Source organism: Pseudophryne corroboree, chromosome 4, assembly GCF_028390025.1.
Source record: "Pseudophryne corroboree isolate aPseCor3 chromosome 4, aPseCor3.hap2, whole genome shotgun sequence".
NCBI classification, from domain to species: Eukaryota; Metazoa; Chordata; class Amphibia; order Anura; family Myobatrachidae; genus Pseudophryne; species Pseudophryne corroboree.
The window spans coordinates 197,578,642-197,605,133 of NC_086447.1; the positions used below are offsets into that span (position 1 = coordinate 197,578,642).

The following is a 26,492-nucleotide window of genomic DNA, read 5'->3' on the forward strand; positions in this document are numbered from 1 at the left end:
TTCAGTAGCAAAAGCAAACACCCAACCATGCTAAACCCCAGGATTGAACAAGACACCCTTAGATCTTCAGTCTAATGTTGTCACAACTGAGCTATTTCGCCAAGCTCTACTAATAAGAAATTCTTTTATTGGGGCTAATAATAATGCAAACTGTAATAACATGAAATGATCTTGAAGACCAGAACCTGAACTCGGCAGTTTCTGCTGCTAAATTGCTATTCTGTAACAAAAAAACAGCAACTAAATATGCCGAAACCCGGGACCTTTAGATCTTCAGTCTAACGCTCTCCCAACTGAGCTATTTCGGCTAATTGTGAAGCCGTATTTGGGGTTTTAGGCTGGGGGAAAAAAGTGCATTAAGTGTTCTTGATGAACAACACCTGATAATGAAAGATTCTGCTGGTAAATTGCTATTCTGTAACAAAAATACAGCAACTAAACATGCCGAATCTTGGGATCGAACCCAGGACCTTTAGATCTTCAGTTTAATGCTCTCACAAAAGAGATATTGCGTGTAAGTCTGACGTTTAGAAAGTCTTTTTTGGTGTTTTAGATAAGGCAAACTGATAGAACATCAAGTGTCCTAGAGGGCGAAACCTGAAAATGAAAGTTTCTGCTGATAAATTTCTTTTTGCTGAATTGCTACTCAGTAACAAACTGCAAACACCCAAACATGTGGGAAACCCACGATCTTACTAGGGATTTTACGGTCTTCAGTCTATTGCTCTCACAACTGAGCTATTTTGGCAAGCTATACTGATAAGAATGTCTTTTTTTAGGAGCTAAAGATTTTGCAAACTGAAATAACATAAAATGCTTTTCAAGATCAAAACCTGAACACAACAGTTTTTGCTGCTAAATTGCTATTCAGTAGCAAAAGCAAACACCCAACCATGCTAAACCCCAGGATTGAACAAGACACCCTTAGATCTTCAGTCTAATGTTGTCACAACTGAGCTATTTTGCCAAGCTCTACTAATATGAAATTCTTTTATTGGGGCTAATAATAATGCAAACTGTAATAACATGAAATGTTCTTGAAGACCAGAACCTGAACACGGCAGTTTCTGCTGCTAAATTGCTATTCTGTAACAAAAAAAACAGCAACTAAATATGCCGAAACCAGGGATCGAACCAGGGACCTTCAGATCTTCAGTCTAACGCTCTCCCAACTGAGCTATTTCGGCTAATTGTGACAGATGTGAAGTCGTATTTGGTTTTTTAGGTTGGGAAAAAAAGAGCATCAAGTGTTCTTGAAGAGCAACACCTTATAATGAAAGATTCTGCCGGTAAATTGCTATTCTGTAACAAAAATACAGCTACTAAACATGCCAAAACCCGGGATCGAACCAGGGACTTATAGATCTTCAGTCTAATGCTCTCCCAAATGAGCTATTGCAGCTACGTCTGACATTTGGAAAGTCTTTTTTGGTGTTTAAGATAAGGCAAACTGAAAGAACATCAAGTGTCCTAGAGGGCGAAACCTGAAAATAAACGTTTCTGCTGCTAAATTTCTTTTTGCTGAATTGCTTCTCAGTAACAAAATGCAAACACCCAAACATGTGGAAACCCACGATCGTACTAGGGATTTTAAGGTCTTCAGTCTATTGCTCTCACAACTGAGCTATTTTGGCAAGCTATACTGATAAGAATGTCTTTTTTTTGGAGCTAAAGATTTTGCAAACTGAAATAACATAAAATGTTTTTCAAGATCAAAATCTGAAAACAACAGTTTTTGCTGCTAAATTGCTATTCAGTAGCAAAAGCAAACACCCAACCATGCTAAACCCCAGGATTGAACAAGACACCCTTAGATCTTCAGTCTAATGTTCTCACAACTGAGCTATTTCGCCAAGCTCTACTAATAAGAAATTCTTTTATTGGGGCAAATAATAATGCAAACTGTAATAACATGAAATGATCTTGAAGACCAGAACCTGAACACGGCAGTTTCTGCTGCTAAATTGCTATTCTGTAACAAAAAAACAGCAACTAAATATGCCGAAAACCGGAGTCGAACCAGGGACCTTTAGATCTTCAGTCTAACGCTCTCCCAACTGAGCTATTTCGGCTAATTGTGAAAGATGTCAAGCCGTATTTGGGGTTTTAGGCTGGGAAAAAAAAGAGCATTAAGTGTTCTTGATGAACAACACCTGATAATGAAAGATTCTGCTGGTAAATTGCTATTCTGTAACAAAAATACAGCAACTAAACATGCCGAATCCTGGGATCGAACCCAAGACCTTTAGATCTTCAGTTTAATGCTCTCACAAAAGAGATATTGCGTGTAAGTCTGACGTTTATAAAGTCTTTTTTTGGTGTTTAAGATAAGGCAAACTGAAAGAACATCAAGTGTCCTAGAGGGCGAAACCTGAAAATGAAAGTTTCTGCTGCTAAATTTCTTTTTGCTGAATTGCTACTCAGCAACAAACTGCAAACACCCAAACATGTGGAAACCCACGATCGTACTAGGGATTTTAAGGTCTTCAGTCTATTGCTCTCACAACTGAGCTATTTTGGCAAGCTATACTGATAAGAATGTCTTTTTTTAGGAGCTAAAGATTTTGCAAACTGAAATAACATAAAATGCTTTTCAAGATCAAAACCTGAACACAACAGTTTTTGCTGCTAAATTGCTATTCAGTAGCAAAAGCAAACACCCAACCATGCTAAACCCCAGGATTGAACAAGACACCCTTAGATCTTCAGTCTAATGTTGTCACAACTGAGCTATTTCGCCAAGCTCTACTAATAAGAAATTATTTTATTGGGGCTAATAATAATGCAAACTGTAATAACATGAAATGTTCTTGAGGACCAGAACCTGAACACGGCAGTTTCTGCTGCTAAATTGCTATTCTGTAACAAAAAAACAGCAACTAAATATGCCGAAACCCGGGATCTTTAGATCTTCAGTCTAACGCTCTCCCAACTGAGCTATTTCGGCTAATTGTGACAGATGTGAAGTCGTATTTGGGGTTTTAGGTTTGGAAAAAAAGAGCATCTAGTGTTCTTGAAGAGCAACACCTTATAATGAAAGATTCTGCTGGTAAATTGCTATTCTGTAACAAAAATACAGCTACTAAACATGCCGAAACCCGGGATCGAACCAGGGACTTATAGATCTTCAGTCTAATGCTCTCCCAAATGAGCTATTGCAGCTACTTCTGACATTTGGGAAGTCTTTTTTGGTGTTTAAGATAAGGCAAACTGAAAGAACATCAAGTGTCCTAGAGGGCGAAACCTGAAAATAAACGTTTCTGCTGCTAAATTTCTTTTTGCTGAATTGCTACTCAGTAACAAAATGCAAACACCCAAACATGTGGAAACCCACGATCGTACTAGGGATTTTAAGGTCTTCAGTCTATTGCTCTCACAACTGAGCTATTTTGGCAAGCTATACTGATAAGAATGTCTTTTTTTGGAGCTAAAGATTTTGCAAACTGAAATAACATAAAATGTTTTTCAAGATCAAAAACTGAAAACAACAGTTTTTGCTGCTAAATTGCTATTCAGTAGCAAAAGCAAACACCCAACCATGCTAAACCCCAGGATTGAACAAGACACCCTTAGATCTTCAGTCTAATGTTGTCACAACTGAGCTATTTCGCCAAGCTCTACTAATAAGAAATTCTTTTATTGGGGCTAATAATAATGCAAACTGTAATAACATGAAATAATCTTGAAGACCAGAACCTGAACACGGCAGTTTCTGCTGCTAAATTGCTATTCTGTAACAAAAAACAGCAACTAAATATGCCGAAACCCGGGATCGAACCAGGGACCTTTAGATCTTCAGTCTAACGCTCTCCCAACTGAGTTATTTCGGCTAATTGTGAAAGATGTCAAGCCGTATTTGGGGTTTTAGGCTGGGAAAAAAAAGAGCATTAAGTGTTCTTGATGAACAACACCTGATAATGAAAGATTCTGCTGGTAAATTGCTATTCTGTAACAAAAATACAGCAACTAAACATGCCGAATCCTGGGATCGAACCCAGGACCTTTAGATCTTCAGTTTAATGCTCTCACAAAAGAGATATTGCGTGTAAGTCTGGCGTTTAGAAAGTCTTTTTTGGTGTTTAAGATAAGGCAAACTGAAAGAACATCAAGTGTCCTAGAGGGCGAAACCTGAAAATGAAAGTTTCTGCTGCTAAATTTCTTTTTGCTGAATTGCTACTCAGTAACAAACTGCAAACACCCAAACATGTGGAAACCCACGATCGTACTAGGGATTTTAAGGTCTTCAGTCTATTGCTCTCACAACTGAGCTATTTTGGCAAGCTATACTGATAAGAATGTCTTTTTTTAGGAGCTAAAGATTTTGCAAACTGAAATAACATAAAATGCTTTTCAAGATCAAAACCTGAACACAATAGTTTTTGCTGCTAAATTGCTATTCAGTAGCAAAAGCAAACACCCAACCATGCTAAACCCCAGGATTGAACAAGACACCCTTAGATCTTCAGTCTAATGTTGTCACAACTGAGCTATTTCGCCAAGCTCTACTAATAAGAAATTCTTTTATTGGGGCTAATAATAATGCAAACTGTAATAACATGAAATGTTCTTGAAGACCAGAACCTGAACACGGCAGTTTCTGCTGCTAAATTGCTATTCTGTAACAAAAAAAACAGCAACTAAACATGCCGAAACCCGGGATCGAACCAGGGACCTTTAGATCTTCAGTCTAACGCTCTCCCAACTGAGCTATTTCGGCTAATTGTGACAGATGTGAAGTCGTATTTGGGGTTTTAGGTTGGGAAAAAAGAGCATCAAGTGTTCTTGAAGAGCAACACCTTATAATGAAAGATTCTGCTGGTAAATTGCTATTCTGTAACAAAAATACAGCTACTAAACATGCCGAAACCCGGGATCGAACCAGGGACTTATAGATCTTCAGTCTAATGCTCTCCCAAATGAGCTATTGCAGCTACGTCTGACATTGGGAAAGTCTTTTTTGGTGTTTAAGATAAGGCAAACTGAAAGAACATCAAGTGTCCTAGAGGGCGAAACCTGAAAATAAACGTTTCTGCTGCTAAATTTCTTTTTGCTGAATTGCTACTCAGTAACAAAATGCAAACACCCAAACATGTGGAAACCCACGATCGTACTAGGGATTTTAAGGTCTTCAGTCTATTACTCTCACAACTGAGCTATTTTGGCAAGCTATACTGATAAGAATGTCTTTTTTTTTGGAGCTAAAGATTTTGCAAACTGAAATAACATAAAATGTTTTTCAAGATCAAAAACTGAAAACAACAGTTTTTGCTGCTAAATTGCTATTCAGTAGCAAAAGCAAACACCCAACCATGCTAAACCCCAGGATTGAACAAGACACCCTTAGATCTTCAGTCTAATGTTGTCACAACTGAGCTATTTCGCCAAGCTCTACTAATAAGAAATTCTTTTATTGGGGCTAATAATAATGCAAACTGTAATAACATGAAATGATCTTGAAGACCAGAACCTGAACACGGCAGTTTCTGCTGCTAAATTGCTATTCTGTAACAAAAAAACAGCAACTAAATATGCAAAAACCCGGGATCGAACCAGGGACCTTTAGATCTTCAGTCTAACGCTCTCCCAACTGAGCTATTTCGGCTAATTGTGACAGATGTGAAGTCGTATTTGGGGTTTTAGGTTGGGAAAAAAAGAGCATCAAGTGTTCTTGAAGAGCAACACCTTATAATGAAAGATTCTGCTGGTAAATTGCTATTCTGTAACAAAAATACAGCTACTAAACATGCCGAAACCCGGGATCGAACCAGGGACTTATAGATATTCAGTCTAATGCTCTCCCAAATGAGCTATTGCAGCTACGTCTGACATTTGGAAAGTCTTTTTTGGTGTTTAAGATAAGGCAAACTGAAAGAACATCAAGTGTCCTAGAGGGCGAAACCTGAAAATAAACGTTTCTGCTGCTAAATTTCTTTTTGCTGAATTGCTACTCAGTAACAAAATGCAAACACCCAAACATGTGGAAACTAGAGATGAGCGGGTTCGGTTTCTCTGAATCCGAACCCGCCAGAACTTCATGTTTTTTTTCACGGGTCCGAGCGACTCGGATCTTCCCGCCTTGCTCGGTTAACCCGAGCGCGCCCGAACGTCATCATGACGCTGTCGGATTCTCGCGAGGCTCGGATTCTATCGCGAGACTCGGATTCTATATAAGGAGCCGCGCGTCGCCGCCATTTTCACACGTGCATTGAGATTGATAGGGAGAGGACGTGGCTGGCGTCCTCTCCGTTTAGACACTTGATTTACTAATTTTGGGGAGCATTAGGAGTACTCAGTAGTGTACAGTGCAGAGTTTTGCTGATAGTGACCACCACTTTTATTTATAATCCGTTCTCTGCCTGAAAAAAGCGATACACAGCACACAGTGACTCAGTCACATACCATATCTGTGTGCACTGCTCAGGCTCAGGCCAGTGTGCTGCATCATCTATTATCTATATATAATATTATATATCTGTCTGACTGCTCAGCTCACACAGCATATAATTGTGGGGGAGACTGGGGAGCACTACTGCAGTGCCAGTTATAGGTTATAGCAGGAGCCAGGAGTACATAATATATTATATAGTGAGTGACCACCAGACACACAGTGCAGTTTATTTAATATATCCGTTCTCTGCCTGAAAAAAGCGATACACACAGTGACTCAGTCAGTCACATACCATATCTGTGTGCACTGCTCAGGCTCAGGCCAGTGTGCTGCATCATCTATATATATTATATATCTGTCTGACTGCTCAGCTCACACAGCTTATAATTGTGGGGGAGACTGGGGAGCACTACTGCAGTGCCAGTTATAGGTTATAGCAGGAGCCAGGAGTACATAATATTATATTAAAATTAAACAGTGCACACTTTTGCTGCAGGAGTGCCACTGCCAGTGTGACTAGTGACCAGTGACCTGACCACCAGTATATAATATTAGTAGTATACTATCTCTTTATCAACCAGTCTATATTAGCAGCAGACACAGTACAGTGCGGTAGTTCACGGCTGTGGCTACCTCTGTGTCGGCACTCGGCAGCCCGTCCATAATTGTATATACCACCTAACCGTGGTTTTTTTTTCTTTCTTTATACATACATACTAGTTACGAGTATACTATCTCTTTATCAACCAGTCTATATATTAGCAGCAGACACAGTACAGTGCGGTAGTTCACGGCTGTGGCTACCTCTGTGTCGGCACTCGGCAGCCCGTCCATAATTGTATATACCACCTAACCGTGGTTTTTTTTTCTTTATTTATACATACATACTAGTTACGAGTATACTATCTCTTTATCAACCAGTCTATATATTAGCAGCAGACACAGTACAGTGCGGTAGTTCACGGCTGTGGCTACCTCTGTGTCGGCACTCGGCAGCCCGTCCATAATTGTATATACCACCTAACCGTGGTTTTTTTTTCTTTCTTTATACATACATACTAGTTACGAGTATACTATCTCTTTATCAACCAGTCTATATATTAGCAGCAGACACAGTACAGTGCGGTAGTTCACGGCTGTGGCTACCTCTGTGTCGGCACTCGGCAGCCCGTCCATAATTGTATATACCACCTAACCGTGGTTTTTTTTTCTTTCTTTATACATACATACTAGTTACGAGTATACTATCTCTTTATCAACCAGTCTATATATTAGCAGCAGACACAGTACAGTGCGGTAGTTCACGGCTGTGGCTACCTCTGTGTCGGCACTCGGCAGCCCGTCCATAATTGTATATACCACCTAACCGTGGTTTTTTTTCTTTCTTTATACATACATACTAGTTACGAGTATACTATCTCTTTATCAACCAGTCTATATATTAGCAGCAGACACAGTACAGTGCGGTAGTTCACGGCTGTGGCTACCTCTGTGTCGGCACTCGGCAGCCCGTCCATAATTGTATACTAGTATCCAATCCATCCATCTCCATTGTTTACCTGAGGTGCCTTTTAGTTGTGCCTATTAAAATATGGAGAACAAAAATGTTGAGGTTCCAAAATTAGGGAAAGATCAAGATCCACTTCCACCTCGTGCTGAAGCTGCTGCCACTAGTCATGGCCGAGACGATGAAATGCCAGCAACGTCATCTGCCAAGGCCGATGCCCAATGGCATAGTACAGAGCATGTCAAAACCAAAACACCAAATATCAGTAAAAAAAGGACTCCAAAACCTAAAATAAAATTGTCGGAGGAGAAGCGTAAACTTGCCAATATGCCATTTACCACACGGAGTGGCAAGGAACGGCTGAGGCCCTGGCCTATGTTCATGGCTAGTGGTTCAGCTTCACATGAGGATGGAAGCACTCAGCCTCTCGCTAGAAAACTGAAAAGACTCAAGCTGGCAAAAGCACCGCAAAGAACTGTGCGTTCTTTGAAATCCCAAATCCACAAGGAGAGTCCAATTGTGTCGGTTGCGATGCCTGACCTTCCCAACACTGGACGTGAAGAGCATGCGCCTTCCACCATTTGCACGCCCCCTGCAAGTGCTGGAAGGAGCACCCGCAGTCCAGTTCCTGATAGTCAGATTGAAGATGTCAGTGTTGAAGTACACCAGGATGAGGAGGATATGGGTGTTGCTGGCGCTGGGGAGGAAATTGACCAGGAGGATTCTGATGGTGAGGTGGTTTGTTTAAGTCAGGCACCCGGGGAGACACCTGTTGTCCGTGGGAGGAATATGGCCGTTGACATGCCTGGTGAAAATACCAAAAAAATCAGCTCTTCGGTGTGTAGGTATTTCACCAGAAATGCGGACAACAGGTGTCAAGCCGTGTGTTCCCTTTGTCAAGCTGTAATAAGTAGGGGTAAGGACGTTAACCACCTCGGAACATCCTCCCTTATACGTCACCTGCAGCGCATTCATAATAAGTCAGTGACAAGTTCAAAAACTTTGGGTGACAGCGGAAGCAGTCCACTGACCAGTAAATCCCTTCCTCTTGTAACCAAGCTCACGCAAACCACCCCACCAACTCCCTCAGTGTCAATTTCCTCCTTCCCCAGGAATGCCAATAGTCCTGCAGGCCATGTCACTGGCAAGTCTGACGAGTCCTCTCCTGCCTGGGATTCCTCCGATGCATCCTTGCGTGTAACGCCTACTGCTGCTGGCGCTGCTGTTGTTGCCGCTGGGAGTCGATGGTCATCCCAGAGGGGAAGTCGTAAGCCCACTTGTACTACTTCCAGTAAGCAATTGACTGTTCAACAGTCCTTTGCGAGGAAGATGAAATATCACAGCAGTCATCCTACTGCAAAGCGGATAACTGAGTCCTTGACAACTATGTTGGTGTTAGACGTGCGTCCGGTATCCGCCGTTAGTTCACAGGGAACTAGACAATTTATTGAGGCAGTGTGCCCCCGTTACCAAATACCATCTAGGTTCCACTTCTCTAGGCAGGCGATACCGAGAATGTACACGGACGTCAGAAAAAGACTCACCAGTCTCCTAAAAAATGCAGTTGTACCCAATGTCCACTTAACCACGGACATGTGGACAAGTGGAGCAGGGCAGGGTCAGGACTATATGACTGTGACAGCCCACTGGGTAGATGTATGGACTCCCGCCGCAAGAACAGCAGCGGCGGCACCAGTAGCAGCATCTCGCAAACGCCAACTCTTTCCTAGGCAGGCTACGCTTTGTATCACCGCTTTCCAGAATACGCACACAGCTGAAAACCTCTTACGGCAACTGAGGAAGATCATCGCGGAATGGCTTACCCCAATTGGACTCTCCTGTGGATTTGTGGCATCGGACAACGCCAGCAATATTGTGTGTGCATTAAATATGGGCAAATTCCAGCACGTCCCATGTTTTGCACATACCTTGAATTTGGTGGTGCAGAATTTTTTAAAAAACGACAGGGGCGTGCAAGAGATGCTGTCGGTGGCCAGAAAAATTGCGGGACACTTTCGGCGTACAGGCACCACGTACAGAAGACTGGAGCACCACCAAAAACTACTGAACCTGCCCTGCCATCATCTGAAGCAAGAAGTGGTAACGAGGTGGAATTCAACCCTCTATATGCTTCAGAGGTTGGAGGAGCAGCAAAAGGCCATTCAAGCCTATACAATTGAGCACGATATAGGAGATGGAATGCACCTGTCTCAAGTGCAGTGGAGAATGATTTCAACGTTGTGCAAGGTTCTGATGCCCTTTGAACTTGCCACACGTGAAGTCAGTTCAGACACTGCCAGCCTGAGTCAGGTCATTCCCCTCATCAGGCTTTTGCAGAAGAAGCTGGAGGCATTGAAGAAGGAGCTAAAAGGGAGCGATTCCGCTAGGCATGTGGGACTTGTGGATGCAGCCCTTAATTCGCTTAACAAGGATTCACGGGTGGTCAATCTGTTGAAATCAGAGCACTACATTTTGGCCACCGTGCTCGATCCTAGATTTAAAGCCTACCTTGGATCTCTCTTTCCGGCAGACACAGGTCTGCTGGGGTTGAAAGACCTGCTGGTGACAAAATTGTCAAGTCAAGCGGAACGCGACCTGTCAACATCTCCTCCTTCACATTCTCCCGCAACTGGGGGTGCGAGGAAAAGGCTCAGAATTCCGAGCCCACCCGCTGGCGGTGATGCAGGGCAGTCTGGAGCGACTGCTGATGCTGACATCTGGTCCGGACTGAAGGACCTGACAACGATTACGGACATGTCGTCTACTGTCACTGCATATGATTCTCTCAACATTGATAGAATGGTGGAGGATTATATGAGTGACCGCATCCAAGTAGGCACGTCACACAGTCCGTACTTATACTGGCAGGAAAAAGAGGCAATTTGGAGGCCCTTGCACAAACTGGCTTTATTCTACCTAAGTTGCCCTCCCACAAGTGTGTACTCCGAAAGAGTGTTTAGTGCCGCCGCTCACCTTGTCAGCAATCGGCGTACGAGGTTACATCCAGAAAATGTGGAGAAGATGATGTTCATTAAAATGAATTATAATCAATTCCTCCGCGGAGACATTGACCAGCAGCAATTGCCTCCACAAAGTACACAGGGAGCTGAGATGGTGGATTCCAGTGGGGACGAATTGATAATCTGTGAGGAGGGGGATGTACACGGTGATATATCGGAGGGTGAAGATGAGGTGGACATCTTGCCTCTGTAGAGCCAGTATGTGCAAGGAGAGATTAATTGCTTCTTTTTTGGGGGGGGTCCAAACCAACCCGTCATATCAGTCACAGTCGTGTGGCAGACCCTGTCACTGAAATGATGGGTTGGTTAAAGTGTGCATGTCCTGTTTTGTTTATACAACATAAGGGTGGGTGGGAGGGCCCAAGGACAATTCCATCTTGCACCTCTTTTTACTTTTCTTTTTCTTTGCATCATGTGCTGATTGGGGAGGGTTTTTTTGGAAGGGACATTCTGCGTGACACTGCAGTGCCACTCCTAGATGGGCCCGGTGTTTGTGTCGGCCACTAGGGTCGCTAATCTTACTCACACAGTCAGCTACCTCATTGCGCCTCTTTTTTTCTTTGCGTCATGTGCTGTTTGGGGAGGGTTTTTTGGAAGGGCCATCCTGCGTGACACTGCAGTGCCACTCCTAGATGGGCCCGGTGTTTGTGTCGGCCACTAGGGTCGCTAATCTTACTCACACAGCTACCTCATTGCGCCTCTTTTTTTCTTTGCGTCATGTGCTGTTTGGGGAGGGTTTTTTGGAAGGGCCATCCTGCGTGACACTGCAGTGCCACTCCTAGATGGGCCCGGTGTTTGTGTCGGCCACTAGGGTCGCTAATCTTACTCACACAGCTACCTCATTGCGCCTCTTTTTTTCTTTGCGTCATGTGCTGTTTGGGGAGGGTTTTTTGGAAGGGACATCCTGCGTGACACTGCAGTGCCACTCCTAGATGGGCCCGGTGTTTGTGTCGGCCACTAGGGTCGCTTATCTTACTCACACAGCGACCTCGGTGCAAATTTTAGGACTAAAAATAATATTGTGAGGTGTGAGGTATTCAGAATAGACTGAAAATGAGTGTAAATTATGGTTTTTGAGGTTAATAATACTTTGGGATCAAAATGACCCCCAAATTCTATGATTTAAGCTGTTTTTTAGTGTTTTTTGAAAAAAACATGCGAATCCAAAACACACCCGAATCCGACAAAAAAAATTCGGTGAGGTTTTGCCAAAACGCGTTCGAACCCAAAACACGGCCGCGGAACCGAACCCAAAACCAAAACACAAAACCCGAAAAATTTCAGGCGCTCATCTCTAGTGGAAACCCACGATCGTACTAGGGATTTTAAGGTCTTCAGTCTATTGCTCTCACAACTGAGCTATTTTGGCAAGCTATACTGATAAGAATGTCTTTTTTTGGAGCTAAAGATTTTGCAAACTGAAATAACATAAAATGTTTTTCAAGATCAAAAACTGAAAACAACAGTTTTTGCTGCTAAATTGCTATTCAGTAGCAAAAGCAAACACCCAACCATGCTAAACCCCAGGATTGAACAAGACACCCTTAGATCTTCAGTCTAATGTTCTCACAACTGAGCTATTTCGCCAAGCTCTACTAATAAGAAATTATTTTATTGGGGCTAATAATAATGCAAACTGTAATAACATGAAATGATCTTGAAGACCAGAACCTGAACACGGCAGTTTCTGCTGCTAAATTGCTATTCTGTAACAAAAAAACAGCAACTAAATATGCCGAAAACCGGGATCGAACCAGGGACCTTTAGATCTTCAGTCTAACGCTCTCCCAACTGAGCTATTTCGGCTAATTGTGAAGCCGTATTTGGGGTTTTAGGCTGGGGGAAAAAAGTACATTAAGTGTTCTTGATGAACAACACCTGATAATGAAAGATTCTGCTGGTAAATTGCTATTCTGTAACAAAAATACAGCAACTAAACATGCCGAATCCTGGGATCGAACCCAGGACCTTTAGATCTTCAGTTTAATGCTCTCACAAAAGAGATATTGCGTGTAAGTCTGGCGTTTAGAAAGTCTTTTTTGGTGTTTAAGATAAGGCAAACTGAAAGAACATCAAGTGTCCTAGAGGGCGAAACCTGAAAATGAAAGTTTCTGCTGCTAAATTTCTTTTTGCTGAATTGCTACTCAATAACAAACTGCAAACACCCAAACATGTGGAAACCCACGATCGTACTAGGGATTTTAAGGTCTTCAGTCTATTGCTCTCACAACTGAGCTATTTTGGCAAGCTATACTGATAAGAATGTCTTTTTTTAGGAGCTAAAGATTTTGCAAACTGAAATAACATAAAATGCTTTTCAAGATCAAAACCTGAACACAACAGTTTTTGCTGCTAAATTGCTATTCAGTAGCAAAAGCAAACACCCAACCATGCTAAACCCCAGGATTGAACAAGACACCCTTAGATCTTCAGTCTAATGTTGTCACAACTGAGCTATTTCGCCAAGCTCTACTAATAAGAAATTCTTTTATTGGAGCTAATAATAATGCAAACTGTAATAACATGAAATGTTCTTGAAGACCAGAACCTGAACACGGCAGTTTCTGCTGCTAAATTGCTATTCTGTAACAAAAAAAACAGCAACTAAATATGCCGAAACCCGGGATCGAACCAGGGACCTTTAGATCTTCAGTCTAACGGTCTCCCAACTGAGCTATTTCGGCTAATTGTGACAGATGTGAAGTCGTATTTGGGGTTTTAGGTTGGGAAAAAAAGAGCATCAAGTGTTCTTGAAGAGCAACACCTTATAATGAAAGATTCTGCTGGTAAATTGCTATTCTGTAACAAAAATACAGCTACTAAACATGCCGAAACCCGGGATTGAACCAGGGACTTATAGATCTTCAGTCTAATGCTCTCCCAAATGAGCTATTGCAGCTACGTCTAACATTGGGAAAGTCTTTTTTGGTGTTTAAGATAAGGCAAACTGAAAGAACATCAAGTGTCCTAGAGGGCGAAACCTGAAAATAAACGTTTCTGCTGCTAAATTTCTTTTTGCTGAATTGCTACTCAGTAACAAAATGCAAACACCCAAACATGTGGAAACCCACGATCGTACTAGGGATTTTAAGGTCTTCAGTCTATTGCTCTCACAACTGAGCTATTTTGGCAAGCTATACTGATAAGAATGTCTTTTTTTTGGAGCTAAAGATTTTGCAAACTGAAATAACAAAAAATGTTTTTCAAGATCAAAAACTGAAAACAACAGTTTTTGCTGCTAAATTGCTATTCAGTAGCAAAAGCAAACACCCAACCATGCTAAACCCCAGGATTGAACAAGACACCCTTAGATCTTCAGTCTAATGTTGTCACAACTGAGCTATTTCGCCAAGCTCTACTAATAAGAAATTCTTTTATTGGGGCTAATAATAATGCAAACTGTAATAACATGAAATGATCTTGAAGACCAGAACCTGAACACGGCAGTTTCTGCTGCTAAATTGCTATTCTGTAACAAAAAAACAGCAGCTAAATATGCCAAAACCCGGGATCGAACCAGGGACCTTTAGATCTTCAGTCTAATGCTCTCCCAACTGAGCTATTTCGGCTAATTGTGAAAGATGCCAAGCCGTATTTGGGGTTTTAGGCTGTGGAAAAAAAGAGCATTAAGTATTCTTGATGAACAACACCTGATAATGAAAGATTCTGCTGGTAAATTGCTATTCTGTAACAAAAATACAGCAACTAAACATGCCGAATCCTGGGATCGAACCCAGGACCTTTAGATCTTCAGTTTAATGCTCTCACAAAAGAGCTATTGCGTGTAAGTCTGACGTTTAGAAAGTCTTTTTTGGTGTTTAAGATAAGGCAAACTGAAAGAACATCAAGTGTCCTAGAGGGCGAAACCTGAAAATGAAAGTTTCTGCTGCTAAATTTCTTTTTGCTGAATTGCTACTCAGTAACAAACTGCAAACACCCAAACATGTGGAAACCCACGATCGTACTAGGGATTTTAAGGTCTTCAGTCTATTGCTCTCACAACTGAGCTATTTTGGCAAGCTATACTGATAAGAATGTCTTTTTTTAGGAGCTAAAGATTTTGCAAACTGAAATAACATAAAATGCTTTTCAAGATCAAAACCTGAACACAACAGTTTTTGCTGCTAAATTGCTATTCAGTAGCAAAAGCAAACACCCAACCATGCTAAACCCCAGGATTGAACAAGACACCCTTAGATCTTCAGTCTAATGTTGTCACAACTGAGCTATTTCGCCAAGCTCTACTAATAAGAAATTATTTTATTGGGGCTAATAATAATGCAAACTGTAATAACATGAAATGTTCTTGAAGAACAGAACCTGAACACGGCAGTTTCTGCTGCTAAATTGCTATTCTGTAACAAAAAAAACAGCAACTAAATATGCCGAAACCCGGGATCGAACCAGGGACCTTTAGATCTTCAGTCTAACGGTCTCCCAACTGAGCTATTTCGGCTAATTGTGACAGATGTGAAGTCGTATTTGGGGTTTTAGGTTGGGAAAAAAAGAGCATCAAGTGTTCTTGAAGAGCAACACCTTATAATGAAAGATTCTGCTGGTAAATTGCTATTCTGTAACAAAAATACAGCTACTAAACATGCCGAAACCCGGGATTGAACCAGGGACTTATAGATCTTCAGTCTAATGCTCTCCCAAATGAGCTATTGCAGCTACGTCTGACATTGGGAAAGTCTTTTTTGGTGTTTAAGATAAGGCAAACTGAAAGAACATCAAGTGTCCTAGAGGGCGAAACCTGAAAATAAACGTTTCTGCTGCTAAATTTCTTTTTGCTGAATTGCTACTCAGTAACAAAATGCAAACACCCAAACATGTGGAAACCCACGATCGTACTAGGGATTTTAAGGTCTTCAGTCTATTGCTCTCACAACTGAGCTATTTTGGCAAGCTATACTGATAAGAATGTCTTTTTTTTGGAGCTAAAGATTTTGCAAACTGAAATAACATAAAATGTTTTTCAAGATCAAAAACTGAAAACAACAGTTTTTGCTGCTAAATTGCTATTCAGTAGCAAAAGCAAACACCCAACCATGCTAAACCCCAGGATTGAACAAGACACCCTTAGATCTTCAGTCTAATGTTGTCACAACTGAGCTATTTCGCCAAGCTCTACTAATAAGAAATTCTTTTATTGGGGCTAATAATAATGCAAACTGTAATAACATGAAATGATCTTGAAGACCAGAACCTGAACACGGCAGTTTCTGCTGCTAAATTGCTATTCTGTAACAAAAAAACAGCAGCTAAATATGCCAAAACCCGGGATCGAACCAGGGACCTTTAGATCTTCAGTCTAACGCTCTCCCAACTGAGCTATTTCGGCTAATTGTGAAAGATGTCAAGCCGTATTTGGGGTTTTAGGCTGTGGAAAAAAAGAGCATTAAGTATTCTTGATGAACAACACGTGATAATGAAAGATTCTGCTGGTAAATTGCTATTCTGTAACAAAAATACAGCAACTAAACATGCCGAATCCTGGGATCGAACCCAGGACCTTTAGATCTTCAGTTTAATGCTCTCACAAAAGAGCTATTGCGTGTAAGTCTGACGTTTAGAAAGTCTTTTTTGGTGTTTAAGATAAGGCAAACTGAAAGAACATCAAGTGTCCTAGAGGGCGAAACCTGAAAATGAAAGTTTCTGCTGCTAAATTTCTTTTTGCTGAATTGCTACTCAGTAACAAACTGCAAACACCCAAACATGTGGAAACCCACGATCGTACTAGGGATTTTAAGGTCTTCAGTCTATTGCTCTCACAACTGAGCTATTTTGGCAAGCTATACTGATAAGAATGTCTTTTTTTAGGAGCTAAAGATTTTGCAAACTGAAATAACATAAAATGCTTTTCAAGATCAAAACCTGAACACAACAGTTTTTGCTGCTAAATTGCTATTCAGTAGCAAAAGCAAACACCCAACCATGCTAAACCCCAGGATTGAACAAGACACCCTTAGATCTTCAGTCTAATGTTGTCACAACTGAGCTATTTCGCCAAGCTCTACTAATAAGAAATTATTTTATTGGGGCTAATAATAATGCAAACTGTAATAACATGAAATGTTCTTGAAGACCAGAACCTGAACACGGCAGTTTCTGCTGCTAAATTGCTATTCTGTAACAAAAAAAACAGCAACTAAATATGCCGAAACCCGGGATCGAACCAGGGACCTTTAGATCTTCAGTCTAACGCTCTCCCAACTGAGCTATTTCGGCTAATTGTGACAGATGTGAAGTCGTATTTGGGGTTTTAGGTTGGGAAAAAAAGAGCATCAAGTGTTCTTGAAGAGCAACACCTTATAATGAAAGATTCTGCTGGTAAATTGCTATTCTGTAACAAAAATACAGCTACTAAACATGCCGAAACCCGGGATCGAACCGGGGACCTTTAGATCTTCAGTCTAATGCTCTCCCAAATGAGCTATTGCAGCTACGTCTGACATTGGGAAAGTCTTTTTTGGTGTTTAAGATAAGGCAAACTGAAAGAACATCAAGTGTCCTAGAGGGCGAAACCTGAAAATAAACGTTTCTGCTGCTAAATTTCTTTTTGCTGAATTGCTACTCAGTAACAAAATGCAAACACCCAAACATGTGGAAACCCACGATCGTACTAGGGATTTTAAGGTCTTCAGTCTATTGCTCTCACAACTGAGCTATTTTGGCAAGCTATACTGATAAGAATGTCTTTTTTTTGGAGCTAAAGATTTTGCAAACTGAAATAACATAAAATGTTTTTCAAGATCAAAAACTGAAAACAACAGTTTTTGCTGCTAAATTGCTATTAAGTAGCAAAAGCAAACACCCAACCATGCTAAACCCCAGGATTGAACAAGACACCCTTAGATCTTCAGTCTAATGTTCTCACAACTGAGCTATTTCGCCAAGCTCTACTAATAAGAAATTCTTTTATTGGGGCTAATAATAATGCAAACTGTAATAACATGAAATGATCTTGAAGACCAGAACCTGAACACCGCAGTTTCTGCTGCTAAATTGCTATTCTGTAACAAAAAAACAGCAACTAAATATGCCAAAACCCGGGATCGAACCAGGGACCTTTAGATCTTCAGTCTAACGCTCTCCCAACTGAGCTATTTCGGCGAATTGTGAAAGATGTCAAGCCGTATTTGGGGTTTTAGGCTGGGGAAAAAAAGAGCATTAAGTATTCTTGATGAACAACACCTGATAATGAAAGATTCTGCTGGTAAATTGCTATTCTGTAACAAAAATACAGCAACTAAACATGCCGAATCCTGGGATCGAACCCAGGACCTTTAGATCTTCAGTTTAATGCTCTCACAAAAGAGCTATTGCGTGTAAGTCTGACGTTTAGAAAGTCTTTTTTGGTGTTTAAGATAAGGCAAACTGAAAGAACATCAAGTGTCCTAGAGGGCGAAACCTGAAAATGAAAGTTTCTGCTGCTAAATTTCTTTTTGCTGAATTGCTACTCAGTAACAAAATGCAAACACCCAAACATGTGGAAACCCACGATCGTACTAGGGATTTTAAGGTCTTCAGTCTATTGCTCTCACAACTGAGCTATTTTGGCAAGCTATACTGATAAGAATGTCTTTTTTTAGGAGCTAAAGATTTTGCAAACTGAAATAACATAAAATGCTTTTCAAGATCAAAACCTGAACACAACAGTTTTTGCTGCTAAATTGCTATTCAGTAGCAAAAGCAAACACCCAACCATGCTAAACCCCAGGATTGAACAAGACACCCTTAGATCTTCAGTCTAATGTTGTCACAACTGAGCTATTTCGCCAAGCTCTACTAATAAGAAATTATTTTATTGGGGCTAATAATAATGCAAACTGTAATAACATGAAATGTTCTTGAAGACCAGAACCTGAACACGGCAGTTTCTGCTGCTAAATTGCTATTCTGTAACAAAAAAAACAGCAACTAAATATGCCGAAACCCGGGATCGAACCAGGGACCTTTAGATCTTCAGTCTAACGCTCTCCCAACTGAGCTATTTCGGCTAATTGTGACAGATGTGAAGTCGTATTTGGGGTTTTAGGTTGGGAAAAAAAGAGCATCAAGTGTTCTTGAAGAGCAACACCTTATAATGAAAGATTCTGCTGGTAAATTGCTATTCTGTAACAAAAATACAGCTACTAAACATGCCGAAACCCGGGATCGAACCGGGGACCTTTAGATCTTCAGTCTAATGCTCTCCCAAATGAGCTATTGCAGCTACGTCTGACATTGGGAAAGTCTTTTTTGGTGTTTAAGATAAGGCAAACTGAAAGAACATCAAGTGTCCTAGAGGGCGAAACCTGAAAATAAACGTTTCTGCTGCTAAATTTCTTTTTGCTGAATTGCTACTCAGTAACAAAATGCAAACACCCAAACATGTGGAAACCCACGATCGTACTAGGGATTTTAAGGTCTTCAGTCTATTGCTCTCACAACTGAGCTATTTTGGCAAGCTATACTGATAAGAATGTCTTTTTTTTGGAGCTAAAGATTTTGCAAACTGAAATAACATAAAATGTTTTTCAAGATCAAAAACTGAAAACAACAGTTTTTGCTGCTAAATTGCTATTAAGTAGCAAAAGCAAACACCCAACCATGCTAAACCCCAGGATTGAACAAGACACCCTTAGATCTTCAGTCTAATGTTCTCACAACTGAGCTATTTCGCCAAGCTCTACTAATAAGAAATTCTTTTATTGGGGCTAATAATAATGCAAACTGTAATAACATGAAATGATCTTGAAGACCAGAACCTGAACACCGCAGTTTCTGCTGCTAAATTGCTATTCTGTAACAAAAAAACAGCAACTAAATATGCCAAAACCCGGGATCGAACCAGGGACCTTTAGATCTTCAGTCTAACGCTCTCCCAACTGAGCTATTTCGGCGAATTGTGAAAGATGTCAAGCCGTATTTGGGGTTTTAGGCTGGGGAAAAAAAGAGCATTAAGTATTCTTGATGAACAACACCTGATAATGAAAGATTCTGCTGGTAAATTGCTATTCTGTAACAAAAATACAGCAACTAAACATGCCGAATCCTGGGATCGAACCCAGGACCTTTAGATCTTCAGTTTAATGCTCTCACAAAAGAGCTATTGCGTGTAAGTCTGACGTTTAGAAAGTCTTTTTTGGTGTTTAAGATAAGGCAAACTGAAAGAACATCAAGTGTCCTAGAGGGCGAAACCTGAAAATGAAAGTTTCTGCTGCTAAATTTCTTTTTGCTGAATTGCTACTCAGTAACAAAATGCAAACACCCAAACATGTGGAAACCCACGATCGTACTAGGGATTTTAAGGTCTTCAGTCTATTGCTCTCACAACTGAGCTATTTTGGCAAGCTATACTGATAAGAATGTCTTTTTTTAGGAGCTAAAGATTTTGCAAACTGAAATAACATAAAATGCTTTTCAAGATCAAAACCTGAACACAACAGTTTTTGCTGCTAAATTGCTATTCAGTAGCAAAAGCAAACACCCAACCATGCTAAACCCCAGGATTGAACAAGACACCCTTAGATCTTCAGTCTAATGTTGTCACAACTGAGCTATTTCGCCAAGCTCTACTAATAAGAAATTATTTTATTGGGGCTAATAATAATGCAAACTGTAATAACATGAAATGTTCTTGAAGACCAGAACCTGAACACGGCAGTTTCTGCTGCTAAATTGCTATTCTGTAACAAAAAAAACAGCAACTAAATATGCCGAAACCCGGGATCGAACCAGGGACCTTTAGATCTTCAGTCTAACGCTCTCCCAACTGAGCTATTTCGGCTAATTGTGACAGATGTGAAGTCGTATTTGGGGTTTTAGGTTGGGAAAAAAAGAGCATCAAGTGTTCTTGAAGAGCAACACCTTATAATGAAAGATTCTGCTGGTAAATTGCTATTCTGTAACAAAAATACAGCTACTAAACATGCCGAAACCCAGGATCGAACCGGGGACCTTTAGATCTTCAGTCTAATGCTCTCCCAAATGAGCTATTGCAGCTACGTCTGACATTGGGAAAGTCTTTTTTGGTGTTTAAGATAAGGCAAACTGAAAGAACATCAAGTGTCCTAGAGGGCGAAACCTGAAAATAAACGTTTCTGCTGCTAAATTTCTTTTTGCTGAATTGCTACTCAGTAACAAAATGCAAACACCCAAACATGTGGAAACCCACGATCGTACTAGGGATTTTAAGGTCTTCAGTCTATTGCTCTCACAACTGAGCTATTTTGGCAAGCTATACTGATAAGAATGTCTTTTTTTTGGAGCTAAAGATTTTGCAAACTGAAATAACATAAAATGTTTTTCAAGATCAAAAACTGAAAACAACAGTTTTTGCTGCTAAATTGCTATTAAGTAGCAAAAGCAAACACCCAACCATGCTAAACCCCAGGATTGAACAAGACACCCTTAGATCTTCAGTCTAATGTTCTCACAACTGAGCTATTTCGCCAAGCTCTACTAATAAGAAATTATTTTATTGGGGCTAATAATAATGCAAACTGTAATAACATGAAATGATCTTGAAGACCAGAACCTGAACACCGCAGTTTCTGCTGCTAAATTGCTATTCTGTAACAAAAAAACAGCAACTAAATATGCCAAAACCCGGGATCGAACCAGGGACCTTTAGATCTTCAGTCTAACGCTCTCCCAACTGAGCTATTTCGGCTAATTGTGAAAGATGTCAAGCCGTATTTGGGGTTTTAGGCTGGGGAAAAAAAGAGCATTAAGTATTCTTGATGAACAACACCTGATAATGAAAGATTCTGCTGGTAAATTGCTATTCTGTAACAAAAATACAGCAACTAAACATGCCGAATCCTGGGATCGAACCCAGGACCTTTAGATCTTCAGTTTAATGCTCTCACAAAAGAGCTATTGCGTGTAAGTCTGACGTTTAGAAAGTCTTTTTTGGTGTTTAAGATAAGGCAAACTGAAAGAACATCAAGTGTCCTAGAGGGCGAAACCTGAAAATGAAAGTTTCTGCTGCTAAATTTCTTTTTGCTGAATTGCTACTCAGTAACAAACTGCAAACACCCAAACATGTGGAAACCCACGATCGTACTAGGGATTTTAAGGTCTTCAGTCTATTGCTCTCACAACTGAGCTATTTTGGCAAGCTATACTGATAAGAATGTCTTTTTTTAGGAGCTAAAGATTTTGCAAACTGAAATAACATAAAATGCTTTTCAAGATCAAAACCTGAACACAACAGTTTTTGCTGCTAAATTGCTATTCAGTAGCAAAAGCAAACACCCAACCATGCTAAACCCCAGGATTGAACAAGACACCCTTAGATCTTCAGTCTAATGTTGTCACAACTGAGCTATTTCGCCAAGCTCTACTAATAAGAAATTCTTTTATTGGGGCTAATAATAATGCAAACTGTAATAACATGAAATGATCTTGAAGACCAGAACCTGAACACGGCAGTTTCTGCTGCTAAATTGCTATTCTGTAACAAAAAAACAGCAGCTAAATATGCCAAAACCCGGGATCGAACCAGGGACCTTTAGATCTTCAGTCTAACGCTCTCCCACCTGAGCTATTTCGGCTAATTGTGAAAGATGTCAAGCCGTATTTGGGGTTTTAGGCTGTGGAAAAAAAGAGCATTAAGTATTCTTGATGAACAACACGTGATAATGAAAGATTCTGCTGGTAAATTGCTATTCTGTAACAAAAATACAGCAACTAAACATGCCGAATCCTGGGATCGAACCCAGGACCTTTAGATCTTCAGTTTAATGCTCTCACAAAAGAGCTATTGCGTGTAAGTCTGACGTTTAGAAAGTCTTTTTTGGTGTTTAAGATAAGGCAAACTGAAAGAACATCAAGTGTCCTAGAGGGCGAAACCTGAAAATGAAAGTTTCTGCTGCTAAATTTCTTTTTGCTGAATTGCTACTCAGTAACAAACTGCAAACACCCAAACATGTGGAAACCCACGATCGTACTAGGGATTTTAAGGTCTTCAGTCTATTGCTCTCACAACTGAGCTATTTTGGCAAGCTATACTGATAAGAATGTCTTTTTTTAGGAGCTAAAGATTTTGCAAACTGAAATAACATAAAATGCTTTTCAAGATCAAAACCTGAACACAACAGTTTTTGCTGCTAAATTGCTATTCAGTAGCAAAAGCAAACACCCAACCATGCTAAACCCCAGGATTGAACAAGACACCCTTAGATCTTCAGTCTAATGTTGTCACAACTGAGCTATTTCGCCAAGCTCTACTAATAAGAAATTATTTTATTGGGGCTAATAATAATGCAAACTGTAATAACATGAAATGTTCTTGAAGACCAGAACCTGAACACGGCAGTTTCTGCTGCTAAATTGCTATTCTGTAACAAAAAAAACAGCAACTAAATAAGCCGAAACCCGGGATCGAACCAGGGACCTTTAGATCTTCAGTCTAACGCTCTCCCAACTGAGCTATTTCGGCTAATTGTGACAGATGTGAAGTCGTATTTGGGGTTTTAGGTTGGGAAAAAAAGAGCATCAAGTGTTCTTGAAGAGCAACACCTTATAATGAAAGATTCTGCTGGTAAATTGCTATTCTGTAACAAAAATACAGCTACTAAACATGCCGAAACCCGGGATCGAACCGGGGACCTTTAGATCTTCAGTCTAATGCTCTCCCAAATGAGCTATTGCAGCTACGTCTGACATTGGGAAAGTCTTTTTTGGTGTTTAAGATAAGGCAAACTGAAAGAACATCAAGTGTCCTAGAGGGCGAAACCTGAAAATAAACGTTTCTGCTGCTAAATTTCTTTTTGCTGAATTGCTACTCAGTAACAAAATGCAAACACCCAAACATGTGGAAACCCACGATCGTACTAGGGATTTTAAGGTCTTCAGTCTATTGCTCTCACAACTGAGCTATTTTGGCAAGCTATACTGATAAGAATGTCTTTTTTTTGGAGCTAAAGATTTTGCAAACTGAAATAACATAAAATGTTTTTCAAGATCAAAAACTGAAAACAACAGTTTTTGCTGCTAAATTGCTATTAAGTAGCAAAAGCAAACACCCAACCATGCTAAACCCCAGGATTGAACAAGACACCCTTAGATCTTCAGTCTAATGTTCTCACAACTGAGCTATTTCGCCAAGCTCTACTAATAAGAAATTCTTTTATTGGGGCTAATAATAATGCAAACTGTAATAACATGAAATGATCTTGAAGACCAGAACCTGAACACCGCAGTTTCTGCTGCTAAATTGCTATTCTGTAACAAAAAAACAGCAACTAAATATGCCAAAACCCGGGATCGAACCAGGGACCTTTAGATCTTCAGTCTAACGCTCTCCCAACTGAGCTATTTCGGCGAATTGTGAAAGATGTCAAGCCGTATTTGGGGTTTTAGGCTGGGGAAAAAAAGAGCATTAAGTATTCTTGATGAACAACACCTGATAATGAAAGATTCTGCTGGTAAATTGCTATTCTGTAACAAAAATACAGCAACTAAACATGCCGAATCCTGGGATCGAACCCAGGACCTTTAGATCTTCAGTTTAATGCTCTCACAAAAGAGCTATTGCGTGTAAGTCTGACGTTTAGAAAGTCTTTTTTGGTGTTTAAGATAAGGCAAACTGAAAGAACATCAAGTGTCCTAGAGGGCGAAACCTGAAAATGAAAGTTTCTGCTGCTAAATTTCTTTTTGCTGAATTGCTACTCAGTAACAAAATGCAAACACCCAAACATGTGGAAACCCACGATCGTACTAGGGATTTTAAGGTCTTCAGTCTATTGCTCTCACAACTGAGCTATTTTGGCAAGCTATACTGATAAGAATGTCTTTTTTTAGGAGCTAAAGATTTTGCAAACTGAAATAACATAAAATGCTTTTCAAGATCAAAACCTGAACACAACAGTTTTTGCTGCTAAATTGCTATTCAGTAGCAAAAGCAAACACCCAACCATGCTAAACCCCAGGATTGAACAAGACACCCTTAGATCTTCAGTCTAATGTTGTCACAACTGAGCTATTTCGCCAAGCTCTACTAATAAGAAATTATTTTATTGGGGCTAATAATAATGCAAACTGTAATAACATGAAATGTTCTTGAAGACCAGAACCTGAACACGGCAGTTTCTGCTGCTAAATTGCTATTCTGTAACAAAAAAAACAGCAACTAAATATGCCGAAACCCGGGATCGAACCAGGGACCTTTAGATCTTCAGTCTAACGCTCTCCCAACTGAGCTATTTCGGCTAATTGTGACAGATGTGAAGTCGTATTTGGGGTTTTAGGTTGGGAAAAAAAGAGCATCAAGTGTTCTTGAAGAGCAACACCTTATAATGAAAGATTCTGCTGGTAAATTGCTATTCTGTAACAAAAATACAGCTACTAAACATGCCGAAACCCAGGATCGAACCGGGGACCTTTAGATCTTCAGTCTAATGCTCTCCCAAATGAGCTATTGCAGCTACGTCTGACATTGGGAAAGTCTTTTTTGGTGTTTAAGATAAGGCAAACTGAAAGAACATCAAGTGTCCTAGAGGGCGAAACCTGAAAATAAACGTTTCTGCTGCTAAATTTCTTTTTGCTGAATTGCTACTCAGTAACAAAATGCAAACACCCAAACATGTGGAAACCGACGATCGTACTAGGGATTTTAAGGTCTTCAGTCTATTGCTCTCACAACTGAGCTATTTTGGCAAGCTATACTGATAAGAATGTCTTTTTTTTGGAGCTAAAGATTTTGCAAACTGAAATAACATAAAATGTTTTTCAAGATCAAAAACTGAAAACAACAGTTTTTGCTGCTAAATTGCTATTAAGTAGCAAAAGCAAACACCCAACCATGCTAAACCCCAGGATTGAACAAGACACCCTTAGATCTTCAGTCTAATGTTCTCACAACTGAGCTATTTCGCCAAGCTCTACTAATAAGAAATTATTTTATTGGGGCTAATAATAATGCAAACTGTAATAACATGAAATGATCTTGAAGACCAGAACCTGAACACCGCAGTTTCTGCTGCTAAATTGCTATTCTGTAACAAAAAAACAGCAACTAAATATGCCAAAACCCGGGATCGAACCAGGGACCTTTAGATCTTCAGTCTAACGCTCTCCCAACTGAGCTATTTCGGCTAATTGTGAAAGATGTCAAGCCGTATTTGGGGTTTTAGGCTGGGGAAAAAAAGAGCATTAAGTATTCTTGATGAACAACACCTGATAATGAAAGATTCTGCTGGTAAATTGCTATTCTGTAACAAAAATACAGCAACTAAACATGCCGAATGCTGGGATCGAACCCAGGACCTTTAGATCTTCAGTTTAATGCTCTCACAAAAGAGCTATTGCGTGTAAGTCTGACGTTTAGAAAGTCTTTTTTGGTGTTTAAGATAAGGCAAACTGAAAGAACATCAAGTGTCCTAGAGGGCGAAACCTGAAAATGAAAGTTTCTGCTGCTAAATTTCTTTTTGCTGAATTGCTACTCAGTAACAAACTGCAAACACCCAAACATGTGGAAACCCACGATCGTACTAGGGATTTTAAGGTCTTCAGTCTATTGCTCTCACAACTGAGCTATTTTGGCAAGCTATACTGATAAGAATGTCTTTTTTTAGGAGCTAAAGAT

General features: G+C 40.2%; 26 non-coding genes across 26 annotated transcripts; all 26 read right to left on the bottom strand.

Annotated features, from left to right (window-relative positions):
• Nucleotides 1–1,114: 1,114 nt before the first annotated feature.
• TRNAF-GAA (transfer RNA phenylalanine (anticodon GAA)) lies at nucleotides 1,115–1,187 on the bottom strand. Its single transcript has one exon. It is a non-coding gene; the product is annotated as a tRNA-Phe (tRNA).
• Nucleotides 1,188–1,999: 812 nt separating this feature from the next.
• TRNAF-GAA (transfer RNA phenylalanine (anticodon GAA)) lies at nucleotides 2,000–2,072 on the bottom strand. The gene has a single exon. It is a non-coding gene; the product is annotated as a tRNA-Phe (tRNA).
• Nucleotides 2,073–3,757: 1,685 nt separating this feature from the next.
• On the bottom strand, nucleotides 3,758–3,830 carry TRNAF-GAA (transfer RNA phenylalanine (anticodon GAA)). The gene has a single exon. It is a non-coding gene; the product is annotated as a tRNA-Phe (tRNA).
• An 814-nt stretch (nucleotides 3,831–4,644) lies between these two features.
• TRNAF-GAA (transfer RNA phenylalanine (anticodon GAA)) lies at nucleotides 4,645–4,717 on the bottom strand. The gene has a single exon. It is a non-coding gene; the product is annotated as a tRNA-Phe (tRNA).
• An 812-nt stretch (nucleotides 4,718–5,529) lies between these two features.
• On the bottom strand, nucleotides 5,530–5,602 carry TRNAF-GAA (transfer RNA phenylalanine (anticodon GAA)). Its single transcript has one exon. It is a non-coding gene; the product is annotated as a tRNA-Phe (tRNA).
• A 7,046-nt stretch (nucleotides 5,603–12,648) lies between these two features.
• TRNAF-GAA (transfer RNA phenylalanine (anticodon GAA)) lies at nucleotides 12,649–12,721 on the bottom strand. Its single transcript has one exon. It is a non-coding gene; the product is annotated as a tRNA-Phe (tRNA).
• Nucleotides 12,722–13,526: 805 nt separating this feature from the next.
• TRNAF-GAA (transfer RNA phenylalanine (anticodon GAA)) lies at nucleotides 13,527–13,599 on the bottom strand. The gene has a single exon. It is a non-coding gene; the product is annotated as a tRNA-Phe (tRNA).
• Nucleotides 13,600–14,411: 812 nt separating this feature from the next.
• Nucleotides 14,412–14,484, bottom strand: TRNAF-GAA (transfer RNA phenylalanine (anticodon GAA)). The gene has a single exon. It is a non-coding gene; the product is annotated as a tRNA-Phe (tRNA).
• An 814-nt stretch (nucleotides 14,485–15,298) lies between these two features.
• On the bottom strand, nucleotides 15,299–15,371 carry TRNAF-GAA (transfer RNA phenylalanine (anticodon GAA)). The gene has a single exon. It is a non-coding gene; the product is annotated as a tRNA-Phe (tRNA).
• Nucleotides 15,372–16,183: 812 nt separating this feature from the next.
• Nucleotides 16,184–16,256, bottom strand: TRNAF-GAA (transfer RNA phenylalanine (anticodon GAA)). Its single transcript has one exon. It is a non-coding gene; the product is annotated as a tRNA-Phe (tRNA).
• An 814-nt stretch (nucleotides 16,257–17,070) lies between these two features.
• On the bottom strand, nucleotides 17,071–17,143 carry TRNAF-GAA (transfer RNA phenylalanine (anticodon GAA)). The gene has a single exon. It is a non-coding gene; the product is annotated as a tRNA-Phe (tRNA).
• Nucleotides 17,144–17,285: 142 nt separating this feature from the next.
• On the bottom strand, nucleotides 17,286–17,358 carry TRNAF-GAA (transfer RNA phenylalanine (anticodon GAA)). The gene has a single exon. It is a non-coding gene; the product is annotated as a tRNA-Phe (tRNA).
• Nucleotides 17,359–17,955: 597 nt separating this feature from the next.
• Nucleotides 17,956–18,028, bottom strand: TRNAF-GAA (transfer RNA phenylalanine (anticodon GAA)). Its single transcript has one exon. It is a non-coding gene; the product is annotated as a tRNA-Phe (tRNA).
• Nucleotides 18,029–18,842: 814 nt separating this feature from the next.
• TRNAF-GAA (transfer RNA phenylalanine (anticodon GAA)) lies at nucleotides 18,843–18,915 on the bottom strand. Its single transcript has one exon. It is a non-coding gene; the product is annotated as a tRNA-Phe (tRNA).
• Nucleotides 18,916–19,057: 142 nt separating this feature from the next.
• TRNAF-GAA (transfer RNA phenylalanine (anticodon GAA)) lies at nucleotides 19,058–19,130 on the bottom strand. The gene has a single exon. It is a non-coding gene; the product is annotated as a tRNA-Phe (tRNA).
• Nucleotides 19,131–19,727: 597 nt separating this feature from the next.
• Nucleotides 19,728–19,800, bottom strand: TRNAF-GAA (transfer RNA phenylalanine (anticodon GAA)). Its single transcript has one exon. It is a non-coding gene; the product is annotated as a tRNA-Phe (tRNA).
• An 814-nt stretch (nucleotides 19,801–20,614) lies between these two features.
• TRNAF-GAA (transfer RNA phenylalanine (anticodon GAA)) lies at nucleotides 20,615–20,687 on the bottom strand. The gene has a single exon. It is a non-coding gene; the product is annotated as a tRNA-Phe (tRNA).
• Nucleotides 20,688–20,829: 142 nt separating this feature from the next.
• Nucleotides 20,830–20,902, bottom strand: TRNAF-GAA (transfer RNA phenylalanine (anticodon GAA)). The gene has a single exon. It is a non-coding gene; the product is annotated as a tRNA-Phe (tRNA).
• Nucleotides 20,903–21,499: 597 nt separating this feature from the next.
• On the bottom strand, nucleotides 21,500–21,572 carry TRNAF-GAA (transfer RNA phenylalanine (anticodon GAA)). Its single transcript has one exon. It is a non-coding gene; the product is annotated as a tRNA-Phe (tRNA).
• Nucleotides 21,573–22,385: 813 nt separating this feature from the next.
• On the bottom strand, nucleotides 22,386–22,458 carry TRNAF-GAA (transfer RNA phenylalanine (anticodon GAA)). The gene has a single exon. It is a non-coding gene; the product is annotated as a tRNA-Phe (tRNA).
• Nucleotides 22,459–23,272: 814 nt separating this feature from the next.
• Nucleotides 23,273–23,345, bottom strand: TRNAF-GAA (transfer RNA phenylalanine (anticodon GAA)). The gene has a single exon. It is a non-coding gene; the product is annotated as a tRNA-Phe (tRNA).
• A 142-nt stretch (nucleotides 23,346–23,487) lies between these two features.
• Nucleotides 23,488–23,560, bottom strand: TRNAF-GAA (transfer RNA phenylalanine (anticodon GAA)). The gene has a single exon. It is a non-coding gene; the product is annotated as a tRNA-Phe (tRNA).
• Nucleotides 23,561–24,157: 597 nt separating this feature from the next.
• On the bottom strand, nucleotides 24,158–24,230 carry TRNAF-GAA (transfer RNA phenylalanine (anticodon GAA)). The gene has a single exon. It is a non-coding gene; the product is annotated as a tRNA-Phe (tRNA).
• An 814-nt stretch (nucleotides 24,231–25,044) lies between these two features.
• TRNAF-GAA (transfer RNA phenylalanine (anticodon GAA)) lies at nucleotides 25,045–25,117 on the bottom strand. Its single transcript has one exon. It is a non-coding gene; the product is annotated as a tRNA-Phe (tRNA).
• Nucleotides 25,118–25,259: 142 nt separating this feature from the next.
• Nucleotides 25,260–25,332, bottom strand: TRNAF-GAA (transfer RNA phenylalanine (anticodon GAA)). Its single transcript has one exon. It is a non-coding gene; the product is annotated as a tRNA-Phe (tRNA).
• Nucleotides 25,333–25,929: 597 nt separating this feature from the next.
• Nucleotides 25,930–26,002, bottom strand: TRNAF-GAA (transfer RNA phenylalanine (anticodon GAA)). Its single transcript has one exon. It is a non-coding gene; the product is annotated as a tRNA-Phe (tRNA).
• Nucleotides 26,003–26,492: the final 490 nt, after the last annotated feature.